At 35.9% G+C, this 18,316-nt stretch overlaps 1 protein-coding gene across 1 annotated transcript in view; it reads right to left on the bottom strand.

Annotated features, from left to right (window-relative positions):
- The window catches only part of SCRG1 (stimulator of chondrogenesis 1), a 67,234-nt gene that overhangs the window by 13,811 nt on the left and 35,107 nt on the right, over positions 1-18,316 (bottom strand). Inside the window, exon 3 of the mRNA XM_023505862.2 lies at positions 14-76. The gene's annotated coding sequence lies outside the window, so the exon portion shown is untranslated. The remainder of the gene's footprint in view (positions 1-13; positions 77-18,316) is intronic.

The raw sequence follows: 18,316 nt of genomic DNA on the forward strand, positions 1-18,316 counted from the left end.
CCCACAAACCTACCTTTCTTCGCCTTCTCTCCTTTTCAGTCTTCTTGGCAGAGAAGTCTTATTAAATGCCCAGGCTCTGAGGAGAGAAGAGAAGAGGGACTGGAAGGAGTTCTTTATAAATGACCTTTTGTCTGCTCTGTCTTTTTGCCCACGATTGACAGAGTCTCTCCTCTAGCCAGGAGCTGGAGGGGAGGCAGGAGAGGGGGCGGGAGGTGGAGATGAGGCTGCAAGAACCCAGTCCTTCAGACACTTCCAAACCCGCCGAAAAAGCACTGAACAACTCCTTTACACAGGGAAACAACTGGACTATACACGAGCTAGAGAGAGGCATACTCATTGCAAAGGCAAACATAAAACTTGTGGAAGGAAATAAAAAAGAACATGGACATTTTTCCTTTAAATGAAGACTGTGATTAGACTGTCTCTGTCTCTCTTTGTCTTTGTCTCTGACCCTGTCTCTCTGTCTCTCTGTATGTCTCTGTGTGACTCTTTCACTGTCTCTCTCTATCTGTCTCTCTCCTTCCTTCCCTGACCCCTTTGTCTCTTTCTCTCTCTCTTTTTTTCTGTCTGTCTATATCTCTGTCTCTGTTTCTCCCCCACCTCTGTCTTACTCTGTCTCTCTGTCTCTTATATGTCTGTGTGTCTCTATATAAAGAGGAGAGAGCTAAAAGATAAGAGGTAAGAAAGAGATAATTTAGGAAAACTGGAAAGCTCTCTTTTCCTCCTCACTGGGGCCTCTGATTCCCCCTCCCTCCCACTCCACACTAAGCTTCCTCAGCCAACCAGCCATTTCATTTCTCATTATAACATTTTGTGAGGCGACAAGTCCTGACTCCTTCCTGGATTTACCCCCCAAAGAGTCATCCCTGGGCAAGAGAAAGCAAATTAAATTGTTTGAACTGTGAAGTAACCAAAGGTAACCTTTTCTCATTCTCCAAAATGGAAGGAGTTGAGGAATTAGCCTTGCTGGCAGACCAACCTATTAATGGAACTATGATGGCAGTATTGAAATCAAAATCTATTAGCTACCCGTGGGTAACCTCAGTTTGTCATGGTTAAAAGGATCTTTAGTGTTGTTAGACAGTGTACTGTTATACTTAATAAGACCTTGGGAGAGAAAGTCATTATAATGAATATTTCATAAAGTACTTAATCTTAAGCTTCTGTACTTTCATTGCTAAAAGGTACCGATGACTAGTGGTGATGGCTCTTTAACATTTTGTAAGTTGGGTATCCTATAAATGACTGGCTATATGGTATTTGAGATCTACTTCCTATACTCTCTGAAAGACCAAAGCCCAGTGAAAATGTTCACTAATCAACAGGTGGGAAGGTAAACTGATTTTCTGGTATCCTTCTTATATGACACTGTCTTTATTTCCCCCATGAAAGGCTGGGTTACTGGGTATTACAGTAGAATTGCATAGCATAGAGCCCTGACATCTATTTGTTGTTTAGGCATTAGAGTACTTTAAGAAAGGAAAAACTCAATGTCTCCATTTCCCCTTTTATAAAATATATGTACAGTAAATTCTTTTTAAAACAAATTTTTTTTCAATGTACACAAATCCATTTTCTCTCCCTTTCACTTCTCCCCCAACTGGAGCAGGGAAGAAAAACAAATCTCTTGTAATAAATTTGTATCATAAAGCAAAACAAATTTGCATTCTAGTCTCATCCAAAAAAAAGTCTCATTCTTTATTCGGTTATTTTGAGCTTATGAAAATATATACCAAAAAATTCAGACAATAACAAGTCCCCTGTCATCTAAACTGTCAGGTAGGTACTGTTTCCTTTTTTCTTTGTGGTTGTGAAATATGGCCCTGACCCAGCCTGACTTGGTAAAGCAAAGAAGTTCTGGGCCAGATGACACAGTGAGATGGCCAATAAGGAGTGAATTTCATAATGAAATATATTTAAGGAATCCATATAGGGTTCGTTGAAGAGGAGGGCAAAAATTTGTACATGTACATAGTTTTCCTGCCATTGGAGGATACATTTGAATCATAGGATCTTAGATTTAGCATTGGAAAGGCTCTCTAGTATCCTCTAGTCTCATTTACAGATGAAAAAATTGAGGTGCAGAGAAATTAAATGAATTGCCCATAGGCAGCAAATATCCTGACTGAATCTGAACCGAAGACTTATAATTCCAAACCTAGCATTTTTCCCCCAGTCTCATGCTGCCCCTTCTAATAAAGATAAATTTTTGGCAGAAGCAGTGCACAAAAGGAGCAAAGAGCACTATACTAGAAGCAAATATGGTTCAAATCCTAGTGTTCCCAGGGATACAAACTAAGGACAAGTTTTAAATATCATTGAGCCTCAATTTTCTCTCTTATTAAATGTAAGATAATAGCATTTGTACTATCTATGTTGCCCACAACATAGATAAACTCTTGGGCCAAATCTAGATTATATTTTAAAATGTAAATCTTAGTTCAGAGGCCTAAATTTGCCCAATCCTGATTTAGAGAGTCAAATGAGATGGAATAAATGGGAAATCCTTAGAACTATTAAGCACTCTGTAAATGGCAGTTATTGTAAGGAAATGTCTTCATTTGTGGAATAAGGACCCATTCCTGGTAATCTCCTGAGATTGTTAAGAAACTCCTTAATTTAGTCATACACTGCTCTCACTCACCCTCTTTATTTGGTCATTTTAAGGAAAAACATTCCAAAGTTGAGAATTATTGCTTGCCTTTTAAACAAGTGTTAAAAGCTAAAAAGACCTTTATTAAAGATCCATTCTCTGTCCTTGTGCACCCCGGGTTGTGGGAATGACAGCCCTGTGGTCATCTTCATTGGCAGCAGTCAATCCTGAAACAGCAAATAGACTGTCCTTTCAGCACTTTGAGTTTGGGGCAGGAAGTGTGAGAACTAGGAAAGCTGATACCCTGATGTGGTGGCTAGGTCCCATGGGAAGCTGTTTGCATGAGCACATACATGTGTGCACACAGACATACACACACCCACTTGATACTATTATGGATCTCTTGTATATGAGCAAATGATTATATTGGGATTCTTAACTTATGCTACAAATGGAATTATGTAATTTATAAGGATTTAATGTATGAAATCATGTGTATAGGAGAAAATTTGAAAACACACTAATGGTTTACATTGCGTATATCCATTTAAACATTTTAGTGAATGTTGATTGGATGAAACATGCTCCTAATGCTTCTGCAATAATGCCCCCCCCTTTTTTTTTAAACAGTGGGCACTTAAAAAAAAATTCCTGCTTTAACTCTCCCATTTCCAATTTCCCTAAATTTTCCTCATGCTCTGTTTATACTCCAACGAAGTTGAAAACCCTATGAAAGAGAAAGACAAAAAAAGAGACAGAGAAAAAGAGAGAAAGACACACAGAAAGAGACAGAAATAGATAGGCAGAGAGAGAGAGAGAGATAGGTAGAGAGAGACAGATGCATTGAGATATAGACACAGAATCAGAAAGTGACAGAGTCACAGAGGACAGAGAAAGAGACAGAGAGACAAACAGAGAGAGAGAGACAGAAACAGAGACAGATATTGAAAGGTATAGGAGAAGCCACTTCACTATAAAAGAATCATTTTTATACCTTACAAGGGATCTGAAACTTGAACAGGCAAAATGCGTGTGAAAAGGAGAGCAAAGACTTGTTCCAAGACATAGTATGACTCTAACTTTCTTCCTAGTCACCCATCTGCATAAGGCCCAATAAAAATCTGGGAAGTGGAGCTGGGATGCCCATCACAAGTAAGAGTGAGTTTTCTCCCTGGAGAAGGTGTCGATGAGAGCATAGATACAGATATATGTGTATATACACACAAATATATGTGTGTGTATATATATATATATATATATATATATATATATATAATACTGTACACATATATACACATGCATCTATATAAGACTGTATTATGCTTGTTTGTCTTCTGTTTCTCTGAAGGTAGATAACATCTTTCTTTATAAGTCCAAGTCTTTCCATATTTTCCTAATTCTACCAACTCATTTCATATACTCCAGCAGTATTCCAACCTCTTACTGTTTAATTATTTTAAGTAGTTTAAAATAATATTAATATTGCTAACATATAATGTAGTTTTCCTGTTTTTCTCTTTGATTAAACCTATTTTAGTTTTAATTTTGTCTGAGATAATGATTATTGTTACTATCCTGGTTTTTTATATAATAAATTCTACTGTGATTTTTATTTTATGTTTGTGTGTATCTCTTTATTTCTTATCCTTCCTGACTCCTCTACTTTACTTCTACTGATACCTTGCCCTCCTATTACTTAACCTATACCCTCCAAGGATCCTTCCCTTATTGTTTCTAGAGGTCCTTCTAGACCCTCCCTTATCCTATTTCCTTACCTTCTTACTATTTCTTCTTCTTCTCCTATTTCCTTACTCCCCCCCTCCTCCCCCTCCTCCCCCTCTTCTTCTTCTTCTTCTTCTTCTTCTTCTTCTTCTTCTTCTTCTTCTTCTTCTTCTTCTTCTTCTTCTTCTTCTTCTTCTTCTTCTTCTTCTTCTTCTTCTTCTTCTTCTTCTTCTTCATTGAGCCAATTGGGTTTAAGTGACTTGCCCAGGGTCACATAGCTATATAGTTAGGAAGTGTTAAGTGTGTCTGAGGTCAAATTTGAACTCAGGTCCTCCTGACTTCAGAGCTGTTGCTCTATCCACTGCACTACCTAGCGGCCCCCTACCTTCTTACTTAATAAATTTAGAAGTCCTTTATTCCTTACTCAATGGATATGTTGTTCTTTCTTTCATCTATATCTGATGTGAGTATGATTCCCTCTAATAATTTCTTCCTTAGTCTTTTCCCCTTTCCTATCCCTTTGCCTACTTATTTCGTTCTGAATTTAGAGAACTTTTATACATACATACATACATATATATGTTATACATATTGTTCCCTCTTTAATTCATTCTTTCTAAGAGTAGGGTTTCAAAATTATCAACCCTCCTCTTCCATTTAATTCCTCTGTGTCAGTTCTTCCTTTTATCTCATTTGTATAGGATAATCACTCTTCTTACCTTTTCCTACACAGTTTTACTTTTTAGAATCACTTCATACTTACCTCTACCCAATTTTTTAACTACCCATTTACTAATGACAATGTTAGACATACAGTTTATTTTCCACATTAAAAAAAATAAAGTTTGTTCTTATTAAGTCCCTGTAATTAGTCATTGATGTTTACCTTATATTTCTCTTAGACCTTGTATGTCAAATTTTCTATTAAGTTCAGGTCTTTTTGCAACTAAATCTTGAAAGTCTGGTGATTCATTGAAAATCCTTTCTTTCTCATCCAGGATTATGCTCAATTTTGTTGGGCGTGATATTTTCAACTGCAACCCTAGTTCTTTTGCTCATTGATAGTGTTCCTATTCCTGTGGTCTTTTAAAGTAGCTGCTCCTGGGTCTTGTGTGATTTGAATCTTTTTCCCTGATCTGCAGATTTCAGAATTTGACTAAGATATTTCTGTAGGTTTTCCTCATAAGATCTATTTCAAGTGGTGATTGGTGAATATTTTCTGTTTCTACTTTTCCCTCTTGTTCTAACACGGCAGGACAATTTTTAAAAAAACTTATTTCTTGTATTAAGATTATTTTATTTTCTATGATTGGATTTTTTCTCTTTTGCCTGATATTTTAAAATACAAGCTTGTTATTGTAATCACTTCACACAGAGTTCTGGAGTGTGGGGATGTTGCTTCTGGCCCCAAGTCCTCCTTCAGTTTGCTCCTCTGGTCTGCAACCTCTTCTAAGTGTCCACAGCCAGCAGTGTTCCTGCATTAATGCTTCTATACTAATCTGGTATGAGCAGGGTTCCTTCTCGTCTGGGGCTGTCTTAGCAGCACAGCAGGGCCTGGCATCCCTTATCGACAGAAGTTCCTTCGATCTTTTCCTGCTCAGATGCTTGATTCCCAACACTGTCTGGGAAATGAAAATTCCTGTGTCTGGGGCCATGGCTACCTCTCAATTTAGCTAAACCCAGGGCTTACTACTTACTATTTCAGTGGAGCTAATCTGGAGGTGTTAACACCTCATACCAGCCAAACCCAATCTTGGTATATTTGTTTGGATCTCTTCTCTGATTATCCCAGGAGAAACACTGTTCTCCCCCAACTCTTGTTTATTTTTATCACTCTATGTTCTCCCCGAAGTGCTATTTTGTCTTGTTTGTGTGTGTGTGTGTGTGTGTGTGTGTGTGTGAATCTGGAGAGCTTGGAATTTTCTGTCCTACTCAGCCATCATCCCAGAACAATAACACTGGTAGGGATAGTTACCCACAAGGTTGCTCCTGGAAACTGTGGCTGCAATCACCCCTTTGGGGACGCAACCTAATAGGCTGATTTTGAACGGGGTAGATATCTCAGAAGAGGCGTTATACCAGACTTAATAGAAATCCTGGAAATATGACTGGTTTGGACCCTCTCCAAAAAAATCTTGATCTGGATCAGAAGTTATTGAATAAACAGAATAGACTTTTTTTTATCTTATGCTTGGGAGGTGACAAACCTCTGATCTGAGTTCATCACTCAAAAGTCCAGGAGAGGTTTTGGCCAATCCTAGGCTAAGGGTTATTGGTCTTGCTAAAAGATGGTAGGATTCTAGTTGAAAAGAGCACCGTGATACTCCAACTATGAAAAAACAAGTTCAGTAACATTCCACTTGAAGAGAGCACAGTGCCAGCCAGCCAAGACAGTGGCTTAAGGTAAAAGAAGTCTGTGTCTGTCTTTTGGAGCATGAACTCAACAGACCAGAAGAGACACAGCACCCAGAAAAGAGTCCAGTGGCTGAGACATGCTGCCCTGAAAAGAACCAAGCAATCTGTTCATCTGAAGGCTGAAATAATTTAAACATATCACCACACTCATAGGGTCATGGTCAGATTGAACTCAGAGATCTAACCCAATGTCCTCATTTAACTGAGAAAGAGACTAAGTTCAGAGTTAGTAAGTGACTTGACCAAAGTCCTACAGATATGCTTGCTGCATAGGTAGATTCAGACCTAGGTTCTTTAACTCCTAATCCAGGGCCTTTTCCTATATGATACTTACCTGTCATTTTCCTACTTTGGGCCCTATTGCTAACTGAATCTTTATAATCTTCATAAATATCTAACTTTGTCATTCAAACTCTTCCACAATTTGGTTGCAACTTATCTGTTCAGGTTTATGCATTTTAAATTTTAAATTTAAATGTTCATACTCTATTATTCAGTCTCTTTCCCATCTTTGGTCTCTATTCATGCTGGTTTTTATTTTGTTTTTTCAAAATCCTCTCCTTCCTTTGAGTCCCAATTAACATGTCATCTCCTCAAGGAAGTTTTCCCTGACTCCCATCCTGGGCCAAAATGAGAGTGATAGATGCCCCCTCAAATTTCCTCTAGAAATTTGCCAAGCACTAGTTTCAAATTTAGTATCTGTTGTTTGTCATCTGGTCAGCCAGGTAGACTTGCCTCAGACACTTATTAACTGTGTGACTGGGCAAGTCATTTAACCTCTGTTTGCCTCAGTTTCCTACTCTATAAAATAAGGATAATGGCAACTCAGGGTTGTTTTAAGGATCAAATTGTAAATATTTATTTTTATAATTGTAAAGTACTTAGCATAGTATCTAGCATATAGTAGATGATAGATAATATGATGATGATGATGACGACAATGGGGTTGATGATCTTGGGGAAATATCTTTTTATTTCTATCGCATAGCAAAGTGTTTAACTGAATCAATTAATTTATTAGAGATTATTCTAGAGCCATGGGGTCTACTAGAAAGGATCAGAAAAGGCAGAATTAGTCCTGAACTCCACAAAGCCCACCAACCTGGCCTTACCTTGGGGAAAAAAGAGATTTTTCTGAAGCTACTTTATAAGGGTACACAATTGGCTGGCCAATAATAATGAAAACTGAATCTTTAACTGGAGGGTCAGGAAAGCTAATTCTTAAAACCAGTGGGAGAGAGGAATAGGGAAGGGGCAGAAAGGAGCTATATACTGAGAAGGAATTTTTGTAAATTGCATTGTGTGTTGTTTGAGTTGTTTCTTGACCAATGGATCCCCTTCCTGCTCTCTCAGTCCAGGTGATAAAGTCACAGAGCAATAGTTAATAATAATGGCTAACATTTAAAGAGCATTTTAAAGCTTGCAAAACACTTTATTTATGTTATTTCATTTGATCCTTACAAAAACCTTTTGAAGTAGATGCTATTATTTACCCCCGTCCCCCCATTTTATAGATGAAGAAACTGAGGTGGAGGGAGATTAAGTGATTTATTCAGCTCTCACAACTATCAAGTGTCTGAAACAAGATTCTAATTTAGGTTTTCCTATTTCTAAGTCCGGTGCTCTATTCACAATGCCATTTAGTTGTCAGAGATGAGGCATTAATATGTTAAATGAAATACAAAATCATATCTATTCCTTCTTATCCTTTTAGGAAATATGAAGGAGTTTCCATGAAGAAATTAGAACATTAGCTTATCATTGACTAATAGAAAATTGATCATACCACTTCAAGCCTTTACTATCTGAGCTTGTCAGCTCTGGGCCCTTAAACAGGAAGCAACTTTGTGGAGCATATGCCCTGATTGTATCTCCAGAGGGAACTGGAGAGAGGGTGGGAGAAGGATGATGAGAGAAAGGATGGTATAATAGACAGAGGCTGCCTTATAGTTGAAAAGTCCTAGCCAATCTGGCTTCTAACATATAATAATTATGTAATCCTGGGCAAGTCACTTGAGCTTTAAATGCCTTAAGCAAATCTTTAAGCCTCTAAATTATGGAGAAGCTACAATGGTAAAGGGAGTTTCCTCAAGTCACAATGAAATCAGATATTTATCTATGTCCCTGCTATCTCCCTTTCTCCTCTTTGCATTTACCATGTTGTGTTACAAAAGAGTTACCCAGTGGGAGATCTCACATCCAGTTGAAGGATGTGAGTTGAGACAGGAAGCAACTTCATGATTCCTAGATCATAATCTCTACAATTATCCCTGACAGCTGGAGGTTGAGTTGCATGAAAAATCCGGTCCAAGAACCCCAGATAAGTGGTCCAGCTGGCAGAGATATTGTGCCTAGTGCAGTGGTAGAAGTTTGAGATGCCCTAGTCATATTTAAATTTCCTACATGTGTGCCTAGTTACTAATGCACCGGATATATGTACTCACTTTCCTAATGACTGTGGGCATATATAAGGGAGAACATGCCCCACATTAATAAGAGAAATGTTTTGTAGTTACTAATTTTTACTATGTCACTTTAGCGAATGCCTTTGCTTTGAGCCAATAGTATCTACAACCTGACTATTAAAGGTAGTGTGTTGTTAGGGACTCATGAACTATAGTTGTAGAAGTCCAGACCCACAAAGTATCTTTCTTTGAATCTAGAATCCAAGATGATTCAATGAGTGAGAAGCTAAGGAAGTAGTCCTGGAGAATTACATAATGCAAATAAATTTCAATGAAATCATTGTTACAAAAGTATGTCAAAAGGTTTGATAAAAAACAGATAAAGTCACAACAAAGAATTGAAATATTCTTGAGATATTTTCTCATAAGCTTCAGTAATGATTGACTTGAAAAATTTTTTTTTAGAGATGATTGCTTATGTAGACATTTATAAATTTCATTCAAGTGTGGCATTCCAAAAGAGGTAAAATGTGGCAAATTCTCATGAGATCAACTCTTTGAATAGATTTTCTAGAGACTGAGATTTTCAGGGACAAAAGATAATATGTGCTTTGTATAGAACAAATACTCAATCAAACAAATGCTCAAGAGAGACAGCAAGATGAAATAGAGAATTGGTATTAAGAGTCAGAATTCTGAATTTAAGTTTCACCTCTGACTCAGACTGAGAAGACAAGATACTTAAGGTCTCACGGACCCAAGTTATAAATTACAAAGCAGTTGTCCATCTACATTGGTAAAGGGAATTTCCTCATTAGAAATTCCCTATAACAACAAAATGATTGATATATTTTTCCCCACAACCCCAAAGCACTCAATAAATGTTTGTGTGTCTCCCTTCTCGTCCCATATAGAACAGGTTCAATCTAGGGAGAGCCTGACTCCAAAGGAGGGAATTAGATTTTTCTATTATTCTGTCTAGTTATGCCCTCAACAAAGAGTGGAATTCCAGATAAAAGCTCTTAAAAAACCCCAGCTTGCATTTAGGTCATATCTAGAGATCCTTCTAAAAGGGATTAAGTCCTTCTAGAAAACATCCGCAATGTACTAAAATATCAGGCATAGGACACCTATTTATTTCCTTCTCCATGAAAGAAATTCTTAAAAAACAAAAGATTCACAAATACACATTAGCCAGCACCTAAAGCATAAAACAATAACCTATTATTCTCTCAAGAGAGGTGAAGACTATTTTGTAAATCTGCTGAAGAGCCATTTCACATTCATTCTTGGATATGCAATAAAAAATTCATAAAGTTCAGATCTTCTGATCAGGCAGTCCTTTCAGGTTCAAGACAATACTGGAGGTAGATATTTCTATGATATCAAATGGTGTTGTGAAACTATAATTATAATTGGACTTCATCTTGTATAACAAAGGGGGTCATCTAGCCAGGAAATGCTTTAAAAGAAGGCAGAGGCAAGATGTGTGGAGTAAAAAAAAATACATATACATATATACGTATACATATAAACATATATATAGCCTTATAATGACTCAAGAAAAATTTACAGTTCAAAATTGTGCACATTTTTTAAAAATTTAAGCCAAAAGGAAAAATTTTGCTGGTAATTATATCTATATGTCTGTCTTATTACATATTGTTTATATTAACTTATTCCTGTGACCTAATCAATAAAAGGAAGAAATATTTTAAAATAAACATTAAGTTTTTTTTAATTAAAACTTTTTATTTTTAAAATGAATGCATGAATAAATTTCAACATTCACCCTTGTGTTCCAACTTTTTTTTTCCCTTCCTTCGCCTTCTCCCCTCCCCTAGAGGCAAATCATCTAATATATATTAAACAAGTGCAATTCTTCTATACATATTTCCACAAATATCATATTGCACAAGAAAAATCAGATCAAAAAAGGGAAAAAATGAAAAAGAAAACAAAATGCAAGCAAACTATAACAAAAAGAATGAAAATACTATGTTGTGATCCACACTCAGTTCCCACAGTCCTCTTTCTGGTTGTAGATGGCTCTCTTTATCACAAGACCATTGGAACTGGCCCGAATCATCTCATTGTTGAAGAAAGTCATGTCGATCAGAAAAAGCTTTATTTGAGGAAAGAAAATCTGTCTGTTTCTCTCTTTCTCTGTCTCTGTCTCTAATTCTAGCAAAGTTGGAAGGTCAGACAGGAGACTGACATGAAGGTGAGGAGTCATTATCCTTAATTTATAGAAATTTATGAGATGAATTAGACACTAAATCCATGACAGAAATCAAAATTCTGTACTGTGAATTTCCACATTTTATAAATGCTTAAATAGAATAATATGGTTTGGTTTTTTTTTTTTTAAAAAAACTCTAAAAATTTTACTGCAGGGGAGCAAGGTGATTTCATTGATAACTGAATTTTCCAAGTGAATGAGTTTGTGGTTTAGTTTTAGAAGAAATCAAAAACAGGAACTAAAAGTAGTATCAGTGAAATGAAAGAAATTTGTTTTAATCAGGGAATAACTTAAAAAGTGAGTAAAATTTAATTTGGAATAATATTTGCATCTGATTTTATTGGTAAACTAAAAACAGTCACTTGAAAAATTTGGAATAAACTATGTTCTTGTAAAGCCTTTAAGAACCAAAAAAGTGACAATATTGAAATTAATTGGGTTTGTGTAATTAAAAAACATGTGCTAAATTGAAAAGGGAAAATTCATTACAAAGAAGATAAGTTCTATAGATATCTTGAGATATGATTGGGGAATAAACACTAGAAAAATTCTGAAAGAGTAAAAGTAAAAGAAGTAGTGAGCAGTCAAAATGCAAAGTGAAAACTTAATTTTAAGAGTTTCATAAATCTTAAAAAAGATTTGTGAAACTTTTAGAAAAATATCCATCAAAAATATCAGACAGTATTATAAGACTACTCTAAATGGGAATGATTAGAAGTAAAAGTTTTCAGTATAAAATTATTTGAGAGTACTAAAGTTTTTCTTGGAGTAAAAAATGCAATGAAGAATTGATGCCCCAGGGGAAAAAATAAGATTTATACTTTGTCTCCCTTCTTAAAGTGTTAGGACAATCTAGATTAGGCAGTAAATTATTTGGTTCATTGTGCGATTTTGAGTTAACTTAAAAAAAGTTGACCCTGAAACTTGAAATATTAAAAGTAAATGACCATTGGGAAAATCAAGATTCTAAACAGTCCTATTTGAGACTGGAAACTTTAAAATCAATTTGAGTGATCTCATTTTCTATGAGGTATTCTCTTAGGGAAATTATAGTAAATCTGAATTTAATACAAGACTCATTTGCTAATTTCTAAAGGGGATAATAATGGTACCCACCTCTCAGAGAAATTGAGAGGCCCATTGTTATTTTTGTTACAATGTCATTGGAGGAAGCACCTCTCACTGGGCAACTGGCATTGACTCAGGAGACAATCAGTTTCTTAAATTTATAAGGTAACTTCCAGGGCTGGAAATATTCGTGTCTCAAGACCACTGTTGGCTGACTTGGGCTCAAAAGAAAAAAAAAACACAAAATAGAAGAGGCATGCAGGAATTTAGGAGCTAATCTTAGGCTCACCTACACAAGGGTACTCTCCTATTGCCATGTGCTCATAACCATCTTTGCTACTGGGAGAAGGGAGGGGAGGAAAATTTGCTCACCTACCTTACTAAAAGTTTAAAGAAAAGCTACCTGGCAGAGACTCAAATCATCTTACTCAAAAGAGATGGAGGTGGACACATTCTCCACCTTTTATACCAACTTAGAGTGTTTTTTTCTTTCTTTTTTTTCCTGCTCAATCATCAATAATTATCAATTTCCCCAATTATAAGGGATCAACAAGGAACCACTGAGTTGCTTATGCTCTTTAGTAAGGGAACAGATCATATATCCCATCAGAAGGTGTTAGAGTGCATGCCTATTTCTTTGGGAAGTGCCTCAGTTCAGCAAAACAGAGATGTTCCCTTGATTATTTTTCTTAAAGTTGAAGGGATGACTTTTTTGGGAACTGGTGTCTGCTCTCACCAAGAATTAAAAAAGAAACAGCTTACAGTTAGATTTTTCATTTTTTTTTCTCATTCAATTCTTACCTCTTCCCTCAGGCAACTTTTTAGGCTACACTCATTATACTCCTGGACAAACCCACAGTTTCTCCCTCTAAAAAACAAAATTCTTACCAAGTGGATGCCCATCAGTTGGAAAATAGCTGAATAAGTTATGGTATATGTCCTGAAATGTCATGAAATATTATTGTTCTATAATAAATAATCAGAAGATGGATTTCACAAAGACCTGGAGAAACTTACATGAACTCATGCTAAATGAATTGAGTAGAATCAAGAAAACATTTACACAGCAAATAAGATTATGTGATAATCAGTTCTGACGGATGTGGCTGTTTTCAACAATGAGGTGGTTAAGAACAATTCCAATAGATTTGTGATGGAGAGAGCCATCTGCTTCTAAAAAGAGGACTATGGGAACTTAATGTGGATCACAATATAGTTTTTTTTCCCACCTTTTTGTTGTTGGCTTGCTTTTTGTTTTTTTCCCCTCATTTTTCCTTTTTTTGATTTGATTTTTCTTGTGCAGAATGATAAATGTGGAAATATGTATAGAAGAATTGCACATGAGGGAGAAAAATGTGCAACACAAAGTTTTGTAAGAATGGATGTTGAAAACTATCTTTGCATGTATTTTGAAAATAAAAAAATCCTATTATTCAATTTAAAAAATAAAACAAAATTCTTGGAATAGATGACTTTGAAAGTTCTTTCCAATTCTTGATGTCTGTACTTCTGAATATTTTCTTAATATAAACCTCTCAGAAACTAATTTTTACCATGAGTTTTTTAATCACTTGATTTTTGAGAACATAAAATTTGGCTTTAAAAATAATTAATTGATAAGGTACAATGTATGTGTTTGGAGTTACACACATACCACATATATATATATATATATATATATATATATGTATATATATTCAGCAATAGTATTTATACTTGTTGCCTCCAATAGTCTGAACTAGTCTTGAAACGTAACTATAGGAATTTACAAGTGTTACACTAGGTACAAAGATAGACTTTTATTGTTTCCTTACTCCTTATGGAGTATATAGGATGTTCAGAGAGGACTAGCATTTCAGGTGTGAAGGCTTGCTACCTCTCACCCACCAAATTGCCTGTGACTCCAGGAAGCTGTAGCATACTCAGTGGCCACATCCCCATTAAAACCATCTTGGAGACATGGACTAAACCAGATTGAGAATAATCAATAAGCCTCAAATCAATCAGTGAGTTGGGAGGCATGAGTGAAACTGTTAATTTTGTGCCAAGTCTGCCTTACCTAAAATCCAATTCATGTGAAAGTCAAGACATCACTATATGACATCATTGGTCTTCTAAGAAAAAAAACCCAAAACCCAAAAATCAATGATGACCAACAACGGCTATAAAAAACATACTGAATGTTACATATTCAGAAATCCAAATAAAAGAACTCTCAAATGTAAAAATGTAATAGAAATGCAATTTAGTATAATACAAATGAAACCATAAAACTTTCAAGTGCAAAGGTATTGTAGAGGCAATCTAATCCAACATGTACCAACCCTTTGGTTAGGTTTTCTAGTGACAGATGTTCTGAGACAGAAACTATCATATACTTTGCATGGAGCACATGCTCAATCTTAGAGACACAGTGTCTTAGAAAGATAGCATAATGAAGTGGTGAATTGGACTCAGGAGTCAGACCTGGGTTTAAGTTTCATCTCTGACAGAAGTGCACTCTGTCTCTGTCTCTCTCTTATACACACACACACACACACACACACACACACACACAAGAGATACAAGATATGTGTCTCTGACTCTGTCTGCCTGCCTCCTTATTCATAAATCTATAAAATCTAAAAAAGGTTTTATTTAGCTTTTAATTTAACCAATAATTTAACAATTTAACAATAACCTTTGGGGAAGGGATTCCAGGAGTATGGTTTCAATGGTGGGGATTACTTGGCATGGAAACTGCCTTCCTTTGAAAATCAGCAATTTGTCAATCAACAAATATATTTTAATATATTAAAATTATATAGGTGTGAGTTACACCTTTAAAGGTATAGAGAGTGCTCTGGGTATATTAAAGATTAAATAATTTGCCCAGACTCAACCCCATCTTCTTGACTACAAGACTTACTCTCCCACCTCTCCATCTTTTTAATCTAAAAGAGAGAGATGTTATACTAATGCTTGTTGCATAGAGACATAATTAGCCAAATCACATTTTCCTAAAACACGACAACTACAAACTTCACACTATAATAACTCATATTTCAATAGCATCTTATGGTTTGCAAAACACTTTCCTCATAATTTTGTGTTATGTCATCCCTGTTTCACAATTGAAGGATTGAGCTTCCTAGATGTGAGTGGTTTGTCTATAGCCTTACTGGTAAGTGTAGGGTCTTGGATTAGACACATCAGACCTTCTGATTTCAAGTCCAATAGTCTTTTCATGAATATGTTCTTCCTATAAAGGAGTTACTGTCAATCCTGGCCTCTAATACTAGTAAATACAAAGAGCTTACTATCTTTTGAGTGGCCAAAATAAAAATTGGCCCTATTCAGGATTTTCCTCCCTCATGGAGTTTTCAGCAGATTTTCCAAAGCCAATTCTATGTTGGGGGCATGGTCAATGTTACCCAGGTTTTGGTTATTCTTGAGAAGGAAAATTATAAAATTATAAATGCTAAGATTTATTTTGATTGTTCCAATGTTTAACTGAAAACATTTTAAAACATCCCTAATGAAATGGGAGACTTTGTGGTATAGTGGATTGAAAATCTTGGAATCAGTCCTATTTCTGACATATACTACTATGTGACCCTGGATTAGTCACGGTATATAAGTACCCCAAGCAACTTTTTCATATACCTGCAGAGTAAGTTCCAATGTTCATTGATAGAGGTAGTTTCCTTATTGGCAACTCCCTATACTATGGATTCAATTTAACTTCTCCTTTCCCCCTAATAAATTGCAGGATTGGGGACAAAGGGTTAAGTGGTAGTGGAGAAAGGGAATTTTAGTGCTACCTTTTAGTGTGTGCGTGTGTGGGTGGGTGGGTGGGTGGGGAAATGAAGAAGGCTAATAAGTGTATGAGGTCAGATTTGAATCTAGGTCTTTCTGATTCCAGTACCTATGCTTTATCCATTGCACTACCTAACTGAACCTAGTTCTAACTTGATGTGGCTTTTGGTTCATCTTCTTCAGGAACTGAAAATTTCTAACATTAAGAAAATTACCCAATAAAAGTAGTATAGGCTAAATTCAGGCTTAGATTTCCTGATATAAAAGATCCTGGGGTTGCATCAGGCTAGGAACTGGTGTGGGTTCCTAAAGGTATTTCATCATTTTCTTCATGGTTAGGGATCTTTCTAGGCTAACAAAGTACCTTACAGGGTTATATCTTAATTAAAGTGGAACTATCTTAAAAATTCTAATCTGCCAGACAGGTAGATGGGAAGTGGGGAGGTGAGGGTAGAATCCTGAGCATCTAATATTATTATTATTTAAATCATAGAACTTAAAGCTAGAAGGAATCTTAGCTATCCAGTCCAATTTCCTCCTTTTACAATCGAAGACATTGAAGTTCAGAAAGATGTAGCTTTACCTAAAGTCACATAGATAACAATGTATCATGCCCTCTGTATTACTCCCCTAACTTGCACTTGTACTGGAAGATTGGGTTCCCAGAACCATGGCTGCTACCATAGATTATAGAAATAACTCTGCAAATGACTACTACTATAGTCGTGAGTCCCTAGCAGTGTGATTCCCATCAATAATCAGTCAACAGACTTATTTAGCTCTTAGAAAAGAATTTTACTTGCATGGCATAGCAAGGACAATAGTTACAAAACATTCTCCAAAAATAGTTACAAAACATTTTCTCACAAATACACACAGAGTTTGTTGTTATTTTGAGGGAGCTGTTACAAATATCTCTAGGGGAGCAACATCTCGACTGAACGGGTTAATTTGCTGGGCTTTGCTCTTCAATGAGTAGCTTCAGCTTTCTTCACTTTAGTAGAGTTCTGGCTCAGCTGCTTGTTACTGTGCACTTTTAAACTGGAGTACAGTAGCAGTCTTTCATAAAGGGTAGAGAACTGAGGTCTTAGATTAGCAGAAGGCTCTCTTCTTTGACTCTCTCAGGCCTCAGTTCTGAGGTTTACCATCTCCCAGAAAGGAGATGGCATCAGTCTTGCCTCTTCTGTTAAATAATTCTTCTTAGTTCAGAACTGAGTTTCCTTAGTAAGGGACCCATCTTTACTTGTGTTGAGTAGTCAGTTAAATTTCCCATTTTCCTTTTAGAGTTTTATGCAAATGATTAGTTGGGGATAAAGTTATTGTGGTAGATTGTGTTCTGTGAGTTCATTGTCTTTGTGGGTTTTCACATGTAATCAATCTATTCAAAGACTCAGACATCTTCCAATGTGCGGAATCCTTCATTTATCCCTGAATCTTATCTTTAGATTTCATTTTTTTCTGTTTTTGCTCTTCAGGTGGAATCACTGGGCAAGTCACTTCACTGTGTTTGCCTTAGTTTCCTCAAATGTAAAATGAGCTAGAGAAGGAAATGGCACATCACTCCAGTATCTTTGTCAAGAAAATCCCAAATGAAATGATGAAGAGTTGGACACGACTGAAAATGAATAACCAACAACAACGACAACAAAGTAAATAAAGCCAGGACAATTTCTATAGCAACAGCATTATAAACACAAATAACACAAAGACTCAAGAACTCTGATCAAAGCAATGATCAGCCGTGATTCTAGAAAACTAATGATACACTCTCCTTCTCATCTCCTGACACCAAGGTGATGGATTAAGAATGTAGAATGAGATTTTTTTTTGGACATGGCCAATATAAGAATTTATTTTCATTGACTTTGCATATTGTTAAAGGGGGTTTGTTTTTTCTTTTTTTCTTTTTCTTTTTTCAATTGGTGGGAAAAGGATATTATAGAAGAAAGAGAAAATAGATTTTTGTTAAATGAAAAACTTAATTTTAAGAAAGGAAAACTGTGGTCTAGAGCAGAGATGTCAAACACAGGCTACATGTGGTCCACAATACTCTTGAATCAGATTAAAATGTAA

This window comes from Sarcophilus harrisii, chromosome 6 (genome assembly GCF_902635505.1).
Source record: "Sarcophilus harrisii chromosome 6, mSarHar1.11, whole genome shotgun sequence".
Lineage (NCBI taxonomy): Eukaryota > Metazoa > Chordata > Mammalia > Dasyuromorphia > Dasyuridae > Sarcophilus > Sarcophilus harrisii.